The sequence below is a fragment of the Lepidochelys kempii genome, chromosome 11, assembly GCF_965140285.1.
Source record: "Lepidochelys kempii isolate rLepKem1 chromosome 11, rLepKem1.hap1, whole genome shotgun sequence".
NCBI lineage: Eukaryota > Metazoa > Chordata > Testudines > Cheloniidae > Lepidochelys > Lepidochelys kempii.
In genome coordinates, this window is record NC_136390.1 from 30592828 (window position 1) to 30612450 (window position 19623).

The following is a 19623-nucleotide window of genomic DNA, read 5'->3' on the forward strand; positions in this document are numbered from 1 at the left end:
ACGTTCATTAGTGTTTGTAAAGAGCTTTCAGATATTTGGATTAAAGGAGGTGTGTGCGCGTGTGAAGTAACATTGCTCAGGAGAGAGAGACTTTCACTTACTAAATCATTACGGCTGACCTTTTTTAAACGATTGTTTTCCCTTTTCTCATCCTCAAAATCAGTTTTGTCAGGATGGACAACCAGGATTCAGTCGGTCAATTCATCTACTGCCCGAAAAGGAGCAAAAAAGCATCATCCACACCACAGATCAACATGATAATTCTACACTGAGACCTATTAACCCGGTAGGAGTTCTGTAGTCACTGCAGTTAAGGTCCCAGGCAGGAAAGCAGATGCACTGCAATATGCCATGCACCCTAGTACAGAAAATTGGTTTGTATCTTGGAAGATTAGAATGGGGCCCAAACTTCAAGGACTACTTGGATTGGGGTTTTATTTGATCCGTTACAAACATATGGGCCAACCATGAAATTCAGAACTGGATCTGGATCCAAGCCTGTTGTTATACAACACTATTGGTAGGCATGTCACTTTACAGATATATAAGAATACAAGTCCTCTGCCCTGAAAAATTTGCAATCCAGGTAGACAAATACAAACAAATGATAAAGGAACAGAATAGAATGTGAAAACAAAGTGACTGTGTGTGTGTGCTAATAACACAAAAATGGTACGCATATCGGGGCCTGGAGAAGGTGGTGGACAAAACATAAATTTGAGAGAGGTAAAATAATTATAAAGTCTTTGATAAATTCAGAGCAGACAAATATTAATTGCAAATTGATATAAATGCACAATAATGAATTTAAGGAAGGAAACACAAGACCCAGGAATTATTTTCTGTGGTCATGTGCTGAAGGCGACTCTGGGGAAAGGATGGATAAACCGCTAAGAAATTTGGCAAAGAGCTTAACAGCACTCAACACAGAACAGAAAAGGAAATATTGATAAGTCAAGGGAAATTTCTTTATCAGAAATAATAGGTGCCAATAACCAAGGCTGCATTATAATGACTGTGTGATTCCGGTCACCTTATCATCTAAAGGCTATTACCTCAATAGGTAAGGTAAAGCAGAAGGCCAAAAGATGGATAAAGAGATACATATGTAATAAGAAAAGGAGTACTTGTGGCACCTTAGAGACTAACTCCTTTTCTTTTTGCAAATACAGACTAACACGGCTGTTACTCTGAAACCTGTACATATGTAATAGGTATTCAGAAAGATCAGAGAATGCTACCTGTAATCTTTAGAAAGTAGGAGATTTTACAGAGGTGTAGAAAATACTGAAGGGATATTGGGAGAGATATTGCAAAGGTATTTGAGCTAATATGAAATACAAGAACAATACATTAACTAAAGTGAAAGAAAAGCCAGTCAGAAAAAGAACATAGAAGGGATTTCTTTACCCAGCAAACAATTAATGCGAAATAGGCTACCTCAAGTAACAACCAGGAAGGCTAAAATAATCAATGTTAAAGGAGTAGAACAAATTTTTGGATGCTAAGTAAATTTCCTAACTCAAAGGAGGAAAAGAAAACTCCTACCAGCATTCAATATCACTGGTTACTAAATTATTGTAAATGATTAATTTATACAATGCACTTCAAAAGTAGAAAAGGCACTGTACACTTTAGCATATAAAGAGATCCCTTTATCCACAACTGAAATGCACCCACGTGTAGGCAGGAATGCAGTCTATCTGGTCCCTGCAATACTTTCAAATACAGCTTAGGATGGGAAGTTAACAATAACTTCTGCAACAGAAATTACAGAAAGAACCTGGCAGGCAGAATTTAATTACCCATGTTTTTTTTTAATTACCCATGTTTTTAATTACCCAAGACTCAGCCACTTGCAAGCAGTACCAGGCATATTCCACAACCTCAAGTTGACAGCTAAACACTGGCACCTCCAAATAGAACATATCCCTCCAGAACAGTGGTTGAAGTATTGCTACAATACTAACTTCAAGGGAAGGGCATCACCTACTAAGTCACCAGGATCACTTCTAGCAGCACCTGAGATTTCCTTGGGAGGGCTTTCTTTCTGAATCCTGGTTAGGCTCAGTCCTCTCTATATTATCAGATCTGACAAGATCACAGCCAGATGTGGTGCTACTGCATAAAGCCTTAATCTCCAGAAGCATTATTGTGTGGTGGGACAGTGAACACCATCCCGAAAACATCAGAAACAAATGCAATACTGATAAGAGGCTCCTTAATAGGGTTTTACAGGTATTCGTTGAGAATACTTATAGGGAGAGTTTTCCCTCTTAAATAGGATTTCTTTAAAAAAAAAAAAACCCACTCTGTATTTTGATTGTTTTCTTATTGGCCCATAAAATTTTAGCTGTGTGTTACTTTTTGGAAGACTTTTATTAAACTTGATCCATGAGGCTGGTGGGCTGCCACAAACTCATAAATATTCTTTCAAAGAATTGCTGCATAGCAGTGGGGATTGAAGGGAAATTCTTAAAAATCAAGGTAATAGCCAAGGCTCTAAAAAATGGGAAGACTGCTAATAGATAATTTCATTTTCTTCCATCTCCTAATTGCTATGAATATAGCATGAGCTTGAGTAAAATTCTACAAGGTTTTTACTAATCCTGCAACTCTAAAAACTCAATTTTCCTAAGCAATGTACTGTAGTCTATATACCAGATTATGATCTGTGCCGGGAACGTTCTCTGAATTTTACCCTATTACCAACACCCCTAAAAGTTCTGAACCTTTTGACTGTGAAGACGTTTGTGTTATTGTCAGTTTCAAGAGTTAAATATTCCAGGAGGAATTTGTTACTACACAGTGATACATAATGCCTGAAAACCCCCTGCACCATTATTGCTTTCAAATTGGCAGCAAGTGAACAAGGGACATGAAGGATGCTTCAGCACAGTAACCTATCCTTCCTTCTCTCTTGGGAGCCACTTGGCCAGCTTTCATCCTCATAATTATAATAAATTTGACATTTCATAGATAATATTGATTTCTGTATTTTAGCATTTCACCATAGGTGACAGTCTAGCGTCAAGAATGAAATTTCTATTGATCTCCAGCGCATTAATCTCTCATGTGTATGTGATCATTTTTATAAGACCTTTTACTGCACATAAATCAATATTTCATATTTCCAGCTATGCCAGAGGAGATGTCATATTTGTAAACTGTGAGTTGACACCTGCAATTCCTTCCTGTTCAGCTTCAACTGTTCAGTAACAGTCGATTCAGGGTTGGGAAAGGATCAAGCTCCAGAAACAAGGTAGATGAAAAGGAGGAATGTAGAATGCAGTAATTAGCTTAATGAACAAAGCAGCAGACTAACTCAAATAAGGCTCTGTTTCTTCTGCTTACAATTGCCTCCTGAATATAAACATAGTAAGACAAGTTTGCTAACCAGCTGACAATGCATTTCAATATGTTTACAGTCAGTTAATATATAGCATAAATATATAAAATATATAAAAACAGTTTTTGAATTATCAAAAAAAACCTCTTAAATCAACTGCCTTCCTTGATGCAATTTCACTATCATACTAAAAAACATGTTTTACATGCGGGATTGTTTTTAACTTTGATGTGGCACAAGAACTACTCAGTATCAGTTATAATAGCTGTGGCCAGCTCTCTAATTTAGCAAACACTTGAACTGGAATAATTTTTTCTTCTTTTAAAATAAAATATTAATTATAAATATATACAGTGGGGGATTAAATTGTAAGAAGAAGTGCAGCTTCCCTTTGTGCAGGCTTAAATGCAGAGCTTAAATCCTCATGAATGAAACTTCTTAATAATACTGTGTCTCAGTCTAAATAAACACCACTGTGTAGCTGCTTTGGGATTTACTAAATTAGTTAAATGAACAATTACAGCATGACTTCCAGTGATCACATTCTGGCAGCACACTCTTTGTTAACCATTCCGTACTTCAGTCTGCTAATTGTTCACTAAACTAACAGTGACCTACCATATAACCAGGGTTTATCCACTTCTAATATTCTGTGGTTTAATTGATATAGTTGCTTAATTTACACATGACATATATTCATACATATACACACATACTGTGCATGAAGTTAAAAAGCACAGTGTACGTGCTAGATATTATATATAATCATGTAACCAAGCTTTTACATCTAATCTGAAACCACCATTCAATCACTCACTCACTTTTAATATTATGTAATATTACCAGTCAAAATGTACGCAAATTGAATCAGAACAATGCTATGCAATGTTCACCTCTAATCTTGACGAAATCTCAGCTGTCTTGTTAACGGAAGAAATGTTGAGAACAACTATGTTCACTTTGTGCAACAAATATTTTCAGGACCACACACGCAGATGAGATGCCCACTGTTTTAGAGAGAGCTACGGTACTTTAGCCCAGCTAAAAGCTGATGCTGAAATTCCCATTTTACAGCAATTTCCTATAGGTACTATTGACATACTATTATTTCAAATTATATGTCTTTTGACACAGGAAATGCTACTCTTGCTTCTTTTTAAAGGCCAACCCTTATTGTTCATCTCTAAAACATGTTCGTGCCCATAAAATATGTCAGTGCATGACTGTTTTAACATGATGACAGGCACAGTATCGAAGTGTGACTGACTACTGTATGAGTGACTAGATTTCAGCAGTTATGTCAGATGTTGACCGAATAGGCACCATTTTTTTCAAAAGTGTAGACAGAATAGCAGGGTATTTTTGAAGAAAAGTTAGCAGGTGATGGGTATCTTTACAAATAGTTTAGTCCTCCAACTGTCAAAAAAACAAGTCTACAGAGCCTTCTGTGTTGTAAAATTTATTTTGTTTGGCAGTGAATTTATAGTGTGTATCTGCAGCACTGCACAACTCAACTGGGTTGCAATACTTCACGTGCTTGAGTTTGGAAATCTTGGCATTTACATTGCCCAGCAAAATGGGCCAGAATCTTGCATCTACCTAATTCTACCATGCTTAGTTAGCATGTAGTTAATTATTACTCTTTTGCCTTTAAAAACAAAGCTCTGAAATTTGTTACCAGAGTATATTTATTGTCTACCATTTTTACTTAGCTATTAGTGCTCAATAAGGTGCCAGATTGATATCCCTACAGATTGAAGTCTCCTGGTTATCCTCAGGACACAAAGCACAGTCAGCAGCCATGCATGCTTTCCCAGGCTACCCTATTAATGAGTCAAATCCAGCAGCCTGGTTTGGGGGTGGGGGAGGAAGTAATTCACTTTCCACACCCATTTAATTTTCAGCCTCCTAGCAGAGATTGTCGATGACTGTACCAATTACTGTTAACTCTTGATGGCTGTTTTCTGTGCTGTGGAAAGCTCTTCACTAGGATATGGAATGAGATCATTTATTTGCTTCAAAGAGGCCACAAAATGTCCCCAAGTCTTAGAAAAGGGTTTCTTAGCAGGGATATTTGACTATTCTAAAACGAACTTTTTTGAAAAAAGTTTCACATGTATTTTGTGCTTATGAGAGGTATGCAGCCAACAACCTTGGAGACTGAGTCCTTTATCCATAAAAGTATCATGTTCTGTCCACTTTAGCAATGTGCCTCAATCCTAATCTGAGAGAATCACCTCTAGTGGTGAGTGAATAACTTATTCTCCATGTCCACTTAGTCTTTGTAGTCTTTGTGACTACCGAGGATGTCAATCAGTTTTATTGTTGTGATGAAACATTTATCTAGTAGGCCTACTAGACTAAAACCAGCAGATTAAACATAGGACACCAAAGAGTCATTACACTGTAACTGCTTTGACTTTCTACCAAACTGGATTTGAAATGATGACCTAGAAACAAAAATGTCTACATCTCACAACCCTGTGCCATCAAGGTCCATCTAACTATAGTATTTTAAAACATTTCAGTTTATTAAAAACAAAAGCCATTGAACAATATCCAAATGGAGAGTACTTCACGGTGCACTGGGGCAGAGACAGCACAGCAACAACATTAACTGTACTCCATATACACTTGAGGGATGTTTATCTGCAGGCCACCTACAGTATCATGACCATCACGGAAACAAACTCACAACTAAAAAATGGCATGTTTTTCCATTGCCTTGGCGTTGTACCAAGATGGCATCAAATGCCCAATCATTTAAAAATCTGAACACCGTCAATCCCCGCTGATGTCAATGGGAGTTGAGGACACTCTCAATGCTTTGCAAGAGGTGCTCAGCACCATCACAGTATCAGGCTCCATCTGAGAGAAGCCCCAACAGTAGCATTCAGAAAAGAGAACAAAAGAAACACAGACGCAGGAAACAATTTTGGGCCCCGATACTGCAATGAGCTCTGCGTGAGCTGACCCTTGCACCCACACAGAGCCACAGTGTAGTCAGTTGGGTTCCATGTGGATGCAAGACTACCAGTGTGGGCTCCTTGCAGCACTGCGGCCTCATCTTGATTTTTGCTTGAAGATTAGATTTCAATATTGGGCAGAACTGTAATAATGTCATATGCTCTTCTGACAGATATTGAGCAATACATTCCAAGTAACACAACATTTTCCACTGAAGAAATACATATTTTCAAAGTGCTTTGAATTGCACCAGTGTCTTGTTTTGGTTCTAATAAATTACGATGACACTGTTTAGTTTAAGAAAATAGTAAGATAGAGGGTCTCATATGAGCTCCTTATGAAGCATACCCTCTACATGAAATTACCCATGTGGTGTTAACACACACTATTATTAACACATTAGGTGAGAAATGGTTTTCAATGATTAAATTAGTGAGAATATAATTCACAATGTAGTCAGAGGTTGCCTCATAATTTATGAATAGTAAATACTCATGCGACTGAATTAACTATGCTCACCAGCAAGAGCATGCACAAGAGAAAAAAGTAATAGTTTTAACCCCTTAAAATCAATAAGATTATTAATTAAATCTGGCCAAAGTGACAGGATTCCAGTCCAGGTAAAACACTTACAACCTAAAGCTCTAGGTGCAGAACAAATACAGTACATGCACACACAAAAAGAGACGGTTCCGCACTGCTCAGTGATGGATTATGATCCCTTAATCATACTCTGAGATGGTTATCTGAGGCAATAATAATTATTCACGTTAATCAAGGGCCTGATCCCGTTCCCATTGAAATCAATGAGCAAAACAGTTGCTGACTTCAGTTGGAGCTGGATCATTTCCGAATTCCGTTCATCCCAGTACCATCAATTCTAACAAGAAACAAACTCTGGTTTTACAAATGATAGGAATAAAATACAGAGTTGTTACAGGTTTGTAATATATACAGAGCTGAAATAAAGAGATTAATTAGAATCATTAAATATTATTTTTAAAATAGCACAGACCCCAGGAGTAAAGTTCAAAACCAACCAAACAAGGAGCACTTCATCAGTTTCTGTTTGCAATGACAACACAGAAGAATTATAGAAAGTACAGTTCTTAGCAATGTTTCAACCATGAGGCCTTCTCCAGGATTAATATTTAAAAGGAGAGTATAATTTGTGTGATATAAAGGCAGGGGCAAGGTATATGATTCAGGATGATGAAATAAATGTGAGGGTGGTATCAAAGAAAATATTTTGTTTCCTTCTCCTTAGTGATCTAAGAAGAATGAAAAGCAAGGGAATAAGGGGCTAACGAGTTAATGGCTGAAGCAGAAGGGTCTAAAAAATTATAAACAAGTAAAAACAAGAAAAACAGAATTGGAGGTTGGTGGTGGAAAGGGCATTAAAGCTGAAGCAAAAATCACAGCTCTGAACAGCCCAAATCTTGCGAAGGGATTCAGAGTCCAAACACGGATCCACATTTCATAGCTGGACCTATCTTTATATGGCACAAAACAAAAATATCTGCACTGAACATTCTCAAACTTTGGGGTTCGTCACACACCAGATCTCAGACCAGCCTCTAATTAAAGTTACAGTAAAGAAGAGTTAAGAAATATATCATTAAAAAAATCTGGGTAAACTTGAGCTGATCAAAGTGAAAAACAGTCACAGATATTGGTTTAAAATAGAAAGTAAATGTTCATTTAGTACTGTTCACAACCCTTCTGAGTTCACTTTCTGGACACATACAACCAACCGAGATTTATAGGTAAGACTGTTCACACAAAGAAAATCTTTAGCAAGAATATTCACTGGAAAGAAAATTTTAATTGTACATTCAACTGTAAAATTTGTGCTTTATGCTGTGCTGATTGTTTACAATAATAGAAATAATGCTTACAACTTACACAGACAACAAAACTTACATGTTTTTCAAAGGTGGGTATCACTCTACCTATTGGAAATGGAGAAACTGAGGCATAGACCGATAATTCACTGAGTGGGTAAATATTTAATAGCAGAACTGAGACTACAACCAAGGTCACCTGACTCCTGACTCCTAGTCCAGACTATCAACTGTCTCAGTACATAAGTGACATGGTACCATTTATGTTCCCTGTCTGGATTACTTCTGTAATTAATCAACACAGCATGAATCAGGAATATTGAAATCAAATGTACAAATATAAATTAAACTAGAAATTCATGTTTTGTTGGTTACATAAATCACTTACATAAGTTAGTCGCATAAGTTCCATACATTGTTACTTTATACCACTTAAAGTTTACGTACAATTGTACAATCTAAACAATCTGAGATCAAAACTCACCTCTAACTGCAAACAGCTAATAAATCTGAGAATTTTACATTGTGTTTGCAGACCATCCACAAACAGTACAAAAGGGTGGATTTGTTCAATAAATTATTAATTTTAAAGTTACATGCTCAACTCTAGTTTTCACTATATGCCTTAAGAGGAAAAGGTGTAAAGGGATGCAGTCTCTTCTAGGTAACTGAAGACCGTAAAGACATAAAACAAGAGCAGTGTAAGGTATACATCAAGAGAAAAGTGCATTTTTTTCTCTCTCACACAGACCTCCTCTTCTAACTAAATAACCATCAAACTTTTCCACAAAGGTGTATCATTCTGTTCAAAACGTTCACTAACTTCTGAAACTCATCTCACTCACTCAAAACTTCAAGTTTTGTGACAAATGGAAAATCAGAACAGAAGTTCGCTACGGTCCCTTAAGCATTTTATCTGAGCCCACATTTCATAATATTGTAATGCAAAACTGTAATGTGTATTTTTACATTGTTTAGACAGTAAACCAGGTGAAATTTAGTTGTTTTAAATAGTTTCAAGAAGTGAAAGGAGGATGCAAAATCACTCAGATGTAAACCAAAAAATATAAAATAAAGTAACCACACAAACTGCTGCAAAGTGAAACAGGTAAATTTCACACAACTGCAAGGCCAGATTCTGCCAGCCTTATTCATGCTGAGTAAGCGGCAAAGAGTCCTGTGGCACCTTATAGACTAACAGAAGTATTGGAGCATAAGCTTTCGTGGGTGAATACCCACTTCGTCGGATGCATGTGGTGGAAATTTCCAGAGGCAGGTATAAATATGCAAGCAAGAATCAGGCGAGGGATCACGAGGTTAGTTCAATCAGGGAGGGTGAGGCCCTCTTCTAGCAGTTGAGGTGTGAACACCAAGGGAGGAGAAACTGCTTTTGTAGTTGGCTAGCCAGTCACAGTCTTTGTTTAATCCTGAGCTGATGGTGTCAAATTTGCAAATGAACTGAAGCTCAGCAGTTTCTCTTTGAAGTCTAGTCCTGAAGTTTTTTTGCTGCAGGATGGCTACCTTTACATCTGCTATTGTGTGAGATTGAAGTGTTCCCCTACAGGTTTTTGTATATTGCCATTCCTAATATCCGATTTGTGTCCATTTATCCTTTTACGCAGGGACTGTCCAGTTTGGCCGATGTACGTAGCAGAGGGGCATTGCTGGCACATGATGGCGTTTATTACATTGGTGGACGTGCAGGTGAATGAACCGGTGATGGTGTGGCTGATCTGGTTAGGTCCTGTGATGGTGTCACTGGTGTAGATATGTGGGCAGAATTGGCATCGAGGTTTGTTGCATGGATTGGTTCCTGAGTTAGAGTTACTATGGTGCAGTGTGTAGTTGCTGGTGTAGTAGCATCTTGCTCAATAAGTAGGGCACATTGGGCCATATTGCGGAGTATTTACTTGTGCTTGTCGTTCCATTGAAATGAATGAGACTACTCTTGGAGTAAGTACTGACCAACATGACAATTTGTACATGGAGTAAAGTACACCTGAACAAGGGTGGCAAAATGTGGCTCACAACGGTTTACTTTACAATACCATAAATCTGCCTGGTTTTTTAGTAGGAATCACATGGTTTAGTGGCAGTTGTAGGAAAAGCATGGAACATGACTGAGGGGGATAAAAACAGCTCTCACGTGGTCTTGAAGATTGACCTAGCCTGCTGAAAAGAGCTCTTGAGCATAAAATTCCCCCGTCCCAATCACTCCCCATACACAAAAAGAGTGGATGGGAATGTGTTGGCATGTGCATATGTGGAGAAACCCATAAGCACTGCTTCTACAAACTAAAACATTAAACAGCTTAACTTTCAATTACCTTTCCTGTGGATTAGGATTCCATCTTGAATTCAAGCTTTTTCTCAAAGCATCTTCAGCAGAAAATAATTTAAAAATAATCAATTATGAAAGTCTAAGTTTTTAACGGAGATAACTAATTTGTGATCAAATATAAACATACTGTACTGTTTGTCCATAGCAAATATCCTTGGAAAACCAATTCTACATGCTAGTGATATGATTTCACAGAATTCTAGAAGGGAAAAAAGCTGAACATCAAACCAGCTAGTACAGAACCTAACACAACAGAGTCACTTCCTATTCCAACACCACACTGGGAGGTGGGTATTTTGTATCTCCTCCCTTAATTATATTCGCTTTCTAGGGAAACAAAACTTTCAATTCTATAGTTTATACAAGCAACGACAAAAGCTGGATTTAAATACAGAAACTTCCACATTTTTTGTCTATAAAATGTTCCTGAATCTTACTAATGAAACCAGACCGTGAGTCACCAAAGTAATGAGAATATATTGTCATTTTATAGGGATCTGGGATTTAAAAAAAAACCATTAAGCATGCAAAACAGCTTTGGTGAGCTAACACAACAGACCAGTTGAAATTATGAGTTATTGAAACATATGGGACACCAACTTGAAATTTAGTCAGTTTAAAATATATCTATAGATAGGTGATAGAGACAGTTTACAGAAGATCTAGGTATTACACCCAACCCTGAGTTCCAAGGCCAATTTTTTTGTTCTATAATCAACACCACAAAGGGGAAATTGACTAATAAAGTAATAAACTAGATATACATGGGAAAAAACAGAGAAAAAAGTTAATATAGTAAAGATGTCAAATGCACAAAGTAAACAAAATGAAAATTGTAAAATTTCTTTACTCTTTCACGTAGAGCACTATGTAGAACAATGTTTGTGGACAGAAGTGTGGGCTTTTATGTAGTTACCAATATCCTTTTAAATACAGTATTGCAATTACACCATAATTTCAGGCTGGCTGCAATCAAAATAATAGACAATGTTTTTGCAACCATTATAGACCATGTTTGGGCAACAAAAATGATTAGGAGTATGGAACGGCTGCCATATGAGGAGAGATTAATAAGACTGGGACTTTTCAGCTTGGAAAAGAGACAATTAAGAGGGGATATGATGGAGGTCTATAAAATCATGACTGTGGAGAAAGTAAATAAGGAAGTGTTATTTACTCCTCATTACACAGGAACTAGGGGTCACCAAATGAAATTAATAGGCAGCAGATTTAAAACAAACAAAAGGAAGTATTTTTTCACACAATGCACAGTCAATCTATGGAACTCTTTGCCAGAAGATGTTGTGAAGGCCAAGGCTATAACAGGACCCAAAAAAGAACTAGAAAAATTCATGGAGGATAGGTCCATCAATTGCTAATAGCCAGGATGGACAAGTATGGTGTCCCTAGCCTCTGTTTGCCAGAAGCTGGGAATGGATCACTTGATGATTACCTGTTCTGTTCATTCCCCCTGGGGCATCTGGCATTGGCAACTGTCAGAATACAGGATACTGGGCTAGATGGACCTTTTTGGTCTGACCCAGTATGGCAGTTCTTATGTTCTTTTAACAATGAACCCAGCACTTTCATATACCTTCCATGCTGCCTGTCTTCTTTATCCTGTTTAATACGCCATATAAAGGCACATTTTCAGAGGTACATAGGAATTTAGCCATAAGACTCACATTAAAATCAGTAGGTATTGTATAGTAAAATCCACAAATGATTATTTGAAAATTTCAGGGGGGAGAAGGTGGGTACTAGTTAACACACAGGTTGGCTGAATATTTATGTGATATAAATATCAAGAAATACTGAAAAGACACAACGATGTAAGGTCGGATGTGGAGCTGGAAGCCAGATATAATGCCAACATGGTGTCCTGTTCATGAAATGTCTAATAAAAAACTCAGTTTTCCAGTATGGGACACTTAAATATGATGATCAAACTCTGCATCTGTATATTCAGACAGGAACTTGGGTACATAAATATCCATTTGATACACCTAAAGATAAGTGCTAATATGAGCATCTAAATGTAGGATTTGTATGACATATAACGACATCATTGTTTGAAAACTGGGATTTCAATCTGTCCAACATAGTTTATTTATATAAATATAATTTGATCCTGGTTGATACTTGGCATACCAATTCCTCATATTGGGGATTTAAGAACAAAACAAATTTCTAAGAAATAAAATCAATTTGACCATTGTGTGCGTTAAGGAGAACAAACTGATGCTACTGCATGAATAATTTAGAAAGAGGTTTTGTGCTGAAATATGCATATTTTACAGGAGTAGAGTTTACTCATGTGAGTAGTCCCCTTGAAATCAAGGGCATTATCCTTATATGTACAGACTGCCCGTTAGAGAAAGGATTTGCAGGATTAGGCTCTTTGTTTTTAAAAATCTGCTCTGATGTGACCTAATTGCTTTAGCTGTTTTGAAAAGAACATGAAAGAATGACAGTGACATTGAATTTTTAAAATCTTGCTCTGTCCACCTTCAGAGCTTCTCTCACAAACTTTAATAAGGACTTTTACGATGTCATTATACATTTTAATTACATTGTTAAATGTCACAATCACACATGGTAATGACATCATTACTCCTATTTTCGCCAATTATGTCATTTGATGCAATTACAGTAATTCTGCCAATACACACAAATCAATCAAAAGGTTTTCTTTTGTGTTTCCCAGAAGAATAACTCCCTGCAGGCCCTAGGAAAAACAGGGCATGAAAACTAAATAATGGATGTTTGGGGCCCAGTTCTCTTCCCCCCACTAACATAAATCAGCAGTAACTCTTTGGAAGTCAGCTGAGTTACAGCGGGGTAAAGTCATAGGCGAATCAAAGCCTTAATCTTTAACTGTGACTTTCCTGATCTTTACTGATTGGGCACCATATATTTAAATGAAAACACACACTCCTGTGACAATTTAAGGGAGCTCAACAAGTTATTTGACTATCTAAAGCAATGGTGGGCAACCTGTGGCCCATCAGGGTAACTGATTGCGGGCTGTGAGACATTTTGCTGACGTTGCCCTACCAAATTCACAGCCATAAAAAATACATCAAGGACAGGGAAATCTGGTCTTTTGTGTGCTTTTACCCTCTACTATACAGATTTCATGGGGGAGACAAGCGTTTCTCAAAGTGGGAGGCCTGACCTAAAAGGGATTGCAGGGGGGGTCACAAAGTTATTGGGGGGGGGGGTCATCAGTATTGCCACCCTTATTTCTGTGCTGCCTTCAGAGTTGGGAGGCTGTTGGCCAGGCGCCCAGCTCTGAATGCAGTGCCCCGCCAGCAGCAGCACAGAAGTAAGGGTGGCAAAACTTTACCATTCCACCCTTACTTCTGCAATGCTACCTTCAGAGCTGGAGAGTGGAGGCCGCTGACTGAGGGCCCAGCTCTGCAGGCAGCGCAGAAGTAAACTTACCATACCCTGCACTGTAAGTAATATCCTTACTTCTGTGCTGCAGCTGGCAGCGGCTCTGCCTTCGGAGCTGGCCTCCCAGCCAGCAGCCACCGCTCTCCAGCTGCCCAGCTCTGAAGGCAGCACCGCTGCCAGCAGCAGCACGGAAGTAAAGGTAGCAGTACCGCAACCCCCCCTACAATAACATTGTGCACCTCCCCCCCACACACACAGAACTCCTTTTTGGGTCAGGACCCCTTCAATTACAACACTGTGAAATTTTAGATTTAAATGGCTGAAATCATGAAATTTAAGATTTTTAATATTCTAATGACTGTGAAATTGATCAAAATGGACCATGAATTTGGTAGGGCCCTACTTATTAATGGAGTTGGTGTATTTTTCAGTAAATTAAAAAAAAATAAAAAAATTACATTGAGAAATACAGAGCTGTGTGGGTGTAAACCCAAAAGTCAGGAAGTGACAAAGTCAATGTGCAACCTTAACTCAGCCCTCTTGCGCATATACACTGCTATACAGTTTTAAATTATGCAGTTGCATGTTATTTCTCAAATAATGCAATGTAATAGCAACTTCTAAATCCTCAGAAAAGTGCAACATCTTTTAATTTTTTTCAATTACACTATTTTCACAATTTATAACAGCCTAGTATAACCTAACAGAGTTTTTATATAATCAATACTTTTCAAATATTTATAATTTAATAAATTTGTCAGTCCTCATGTACTATACATTTTCTTTTCAACCAACTGCACAGCCTTCTTTAGCTACAATTCAGAGCATAAGAGAGTTAACTAACCTCAATTTAGTTAGATGACACGTGTCAGCAGATTCTCACTCTTACTCTGTCTTGAACCTTTTGGGCCAGATTCTCGCTAGTGGCAAAAGGTCTGCCAGAGACTGGGCAAAGGGAAACATAACACTGAAAGATACCTGCAATCATCACTCTTCTGGGGATTCAGGGCAAGTCGGTTCAGCTCCAAGAGTGGATTGGGCTGGTCTTTAAGGGCCAGCCACAAATACTGTCTATCAATACAAGTATTTATATGGTCCTTATCATCATATTATCCAAGATATACTAGATGTCTTCAGTGCCATGAATTTAACAAAGTTTAGGTATTTCAGATTAGAGGGGGTCTGGGCAACTGAATTCCAAAGTCAAGAGTCCCTCATGGGGAACACAGCACTGGCAACTCCCTCCTTTAAGCCAAGAGCCTTCCCTGATCACTGGGTCTCTCAAGAATAAAGATTGATCCCAAGCCATTATAGGTCAAAACCAATACCTTCAACTCTACGCAGAAACCATCAGGTAGTCAGTAGAGATCACAAGGCACTGGTGTCATGTTCTCACTTCAGGCAGCTCTTCTTACCAAACAGCTGCTGCATTCTGCACCATCTTGTTTTTTCAAATGGATTTAAGGTATGATGCTCTGCAATAATCTAGTTTTGAAGTGTCAAAGGCATGGGTCATAATAGCAAGGCATACGTCTTAAAGAAACAGACACAGCCATCCTGATCAGACATAGACGAAAGAAAGCCATTCTGGTCACTCCTGCTACACAATCATTTAATAGCAACTGTATATCCAGCAGTACCCAATACTGAGAACTCTAGTAACAGACAGAGTACATACACTCTTAATTACAGTAGTATCTATAATTATTGCCACGTTGTTTGGTTGCTTCTCCAATTCTACCCCTTTCGCTCCTAGCACAACTTAGATCAATCTCAGAGTTCAAGCAGCAATGATTTAGAGCTGGGTATAAATTCCTCTGTGCTAGGGGAGTCACCAGCTGCCACTTTGACTGCCTTAAGTTATCTTTTCACCATACTGACCAGCCAAAAAAGGAGTTCATGTAGGACAGGATTTGGCCCTCAACAGAGCTGGTCAGGAATGTTTCAGCTTAGCATTTCAGACTTAAGAAAACCTAAGTCATCAAAACAAACTGTAAAAGGATCAGTTTTGACACATTTCCTGTTTTGAAAATCTTCAAATGTCTCATTTTGACCCTTTCTTTGCATGGAGGGGGTCAGCTTTTCGGGTCAAAACATATTTATTTTGAAATTTGAGTTAATTTATAGGAAAAAAGGTTTTAAAAAATCAAAAGGTCAAAATTAAAAGAAAATATTTTGAAATCTAAGTGAAACATTCAGATCAGGGATCTCAAACTCAAATCACCACAAGGGCCACATGAGGACTAGTACATTGGCCCGAGGGCCACATCACTGAAACCTTTTCATACAAAGATACAAAAGCCCCCCTTCTTCCCCAGCCCCGCCCCCACTACACCCCTGCCCCTGCCCCGCCTCTTCCCATTCCTTCCCTGCCCCCATTCCAACCCCTTCCCCAAATCCCCGCCCCAGCCCCGCCTCTTCTCTGCCTCCTCCCCTGAGCTTGCTGTGGCCCCGCTCCTCCCCCCTCCCTCCTGGAAAGCCCTAAATGCCACCAAACACCTGTTTGGCAGCGGGAAGCGCTGGGAGGTAGGCGGAGGAGCGGGGACGTGGTGCGCTGGGGCGGGGGGAAGACAAGGGCGGGTAGGGGGTGAAGGGAGCTATGGTGGGCCTCAGGAAATAACTGTGCGATCCGCATGCGGCCTGTGGGCTGTGTGTTTGAGACCCCTGATTTAGATTGACCTGATTTGAACATTTTTTTTCATATTTTCAGTTCACAAAAGGTTTTCAGATTTCCAATTTTCCCCCAATTTAGGGCTAGAAAATTCTTCTAAGTCTCAAAAATTCTCATGGGATGAGAAACTATCTCCTGCCCAGCTCTAGTTATCAGCCTACTGAAAACACCATAGTCCAATGGCTCATCACGAAACCTCCCAATGGCTCCATTCACAGACTGACTAAAGGAGGAAGAAGATGGTACTCTGTAGTACCTCATAAGATGGATCTCTACGGGCAGAAAGGCAGCTGCCCCTAACTACCCTCTGAGATTTCTTCAAGACAGGAAAATGATGCCACTGAAGGACAATTGCCTACCCCCATTAGTGTTTACTGGAATAAATGGAAGATAGGTACTGGAGGATAGCTGGCCAGACTGTCCATCAAGTAATGTTTTTCTGGAGTGATAGCCACAAAAAGGCTTTATTAAAGTCAGCATCTTCCTAAGGAAGGCTTTGATGATCACCGACAGCAAAAGAACACAGGTCTTCCCAGCTGGCCTTTACCAACCAGGAAGGACATAGATCCGAAACATGGGTTGTGACATGCTGTATTCCCAACAACTCCAATACCAGGGCTTTGTTGACTAGAAAAAAAAGTGCAAATGCAACATCATGCGTGAAGTCCATAATCTGAAACGTCTTGTCAAGACAATACTACGAAGTTCTTAGACAGTCCATAGAAAGAAGCTCCTAAGATGCCTAAGAACGAAACTGTCTCCCAACTATTGAACAACGGCTTTACCGCTGAAAAAACTTACTATCTGCTTAACTTTCCACACTGAGTAGTGCCATTGACTTCAATGGAATTACTCAAACTGTTTAAAGTTAAGCACATGTGATCGTGTGAAGTCACCTTCCCTAACCCTTTCTCACCTTACAATATGCATACGGAAGCCTTTTGTTTATTCCGTGTGTACACTCCAGTACATTCTTCATTACAGACAACTTACCCATGTATACATGTGCAGGCAGCTTTCTTTAGCTGCACACTTTATAAACAGACAGGGAAAGACCTGGGCAAAATGTACAATGTGCGCACAGCAGGTGATTTTAAAAGTCTCATAACTCTGTTGAATTGAAAATAAATTTCACCAGAACACTGAAAGACACTCAATGATGGTTATTTCATGGCAACTATCAACTTTTTATTCCACCTATTTTGGCTTTGGAGCTCTTCCAAAAAAAAATGTTTGCAAGAATTTTTTTTTAATAAAAGGACAAATTAAAAATAAATAAATTTTGGCCAGAGATCAAGAGCCTGGAAAGTTTTAGCCCTAAAGATGGATGTTTCAACAATGTTATGAGTGACTGGAAACAGATGTTGGAATGGAAAACTATTATTCAACCTCCATTCTAGCAATCACTGCCACTCATGCTAAATATTACTGGCAAAGTGAATTCAGAATAATGTTGTTTGCCAAATGGTGTTGCCACCTTCCTTGATTATGAAAAAAACATTTTTTATTACAGAGGAAAATACATCAATATATTCCCCAGTCCTTCACCATTCTCTATGCACTTACATGCATCTCTGGAAGATGGGGTTGATCACAGCTTAAAGGTGAAAATTTTGTAGATGCCACTTTTCAAATATCAACAGCACATCACAGACAATGTGGGTAAGAAATTCTGCTACCCCCTTCAAATAGCTGTCCTTATATTAACAACATTCTACTACAAAAATGGAGGATTAACAGAAACAAGCCATAAGCAGTTTTAATAACACAATAATGTTTTAAAGTTTGCATTCAGTACAAAAGCTGATATTAAAAAAAAAACCTAGAAAGCCAGTAGGCTGACCAGAAAGCAAGTGTCAAAAATTGGGACAGGAGGTGGGGGGTAATAGGTGCCTATGAAAGAAAAAGACCCTGAAAAATCAGGACTGTCCCTATAAAATCAGGACATCTGGTCACCATAAAAGCCAGTGAGGTTTTAGCATGAAAAATATTACTTTAAAAAAAAAAAAAAAACAAGGACTCAAATGTGAAGTTACTGGAGGAGTTCCATTTCATAGAGTCTTCAATCAAAATTGTTGCTGTTGTGAAGTCATTTGATACTTTGCTTCTGCAGATCAAGCAGCAAGAGCTAATTCAGCAATTAAGCTACAGAAGACTCCAGAGAAATGAGCTGAAGCATCCAATAAAAGAAACGCAGAGCCCTGTAGGTAAGAAAATCCCAGAATAACCAGGATATCACACAAAATACACATGTTCATTTTATAAAAAGCATGTACTGAACATACAAATATCTATGTATATGTACCAACAGCAGCTCTCTAATTAATTCTGTCGGTTAAGCATTATGGAGGGTGATTAGAGGTGTTTGGGAGAGCCTATGGATAAAAATAAAAAGATAAATACCTGAGGCCTTAAAGGTGGCTGGCATTTTCTATGTGGGGGAGGGGAGAAAGGGTAATCAGTTAAAGTTCTTTAGAAGCAGCTGCCTCTATTGGAGTTATATGAGCAACTTGTCAACTAAGATCAACAGCAGAAAAAGCATACAAATGATCAGCTCTGCCCTTACCAACCATTTCAGAGCAGTCATTGGGTTTAGTATTTAAGGTTTCAGGGGACAAGTGCAAAAAGTCATTCAAGCAAAAGACAAAAAAAGGTACATGTTAAAAGTTTACACAGCTGCAAAGAGATAAACAAGATACCCAGATACTCACTACTAATGACACAAATTTTATTATTAGCCTAGCAGTAATGTTACATGTTGCTGTGCAGGAGTCCTAGAGATGAACCCTAATTCAGGCTTGCACTTCCTAAACTGAAAAGGGGTTAAGGCTGCTGCAGAAACAGTACACTTATCCCTTAAAAAGCTGTAGAGCAGGAATCTCTGATAGCAATGAGGGCTGATGGGACTCCTAAAGGGTGTGCGACACAGCTGACCGGAGGAAAGTCATTGTTGTGTCTTTTGGAGATAGGAATTTACAAGGATGAAAACAAGCTTTCCTAAAGGCAAATAGGTTTTATCTGGGCTTCCTAAGAGCTGGACTTGCCCACTTTG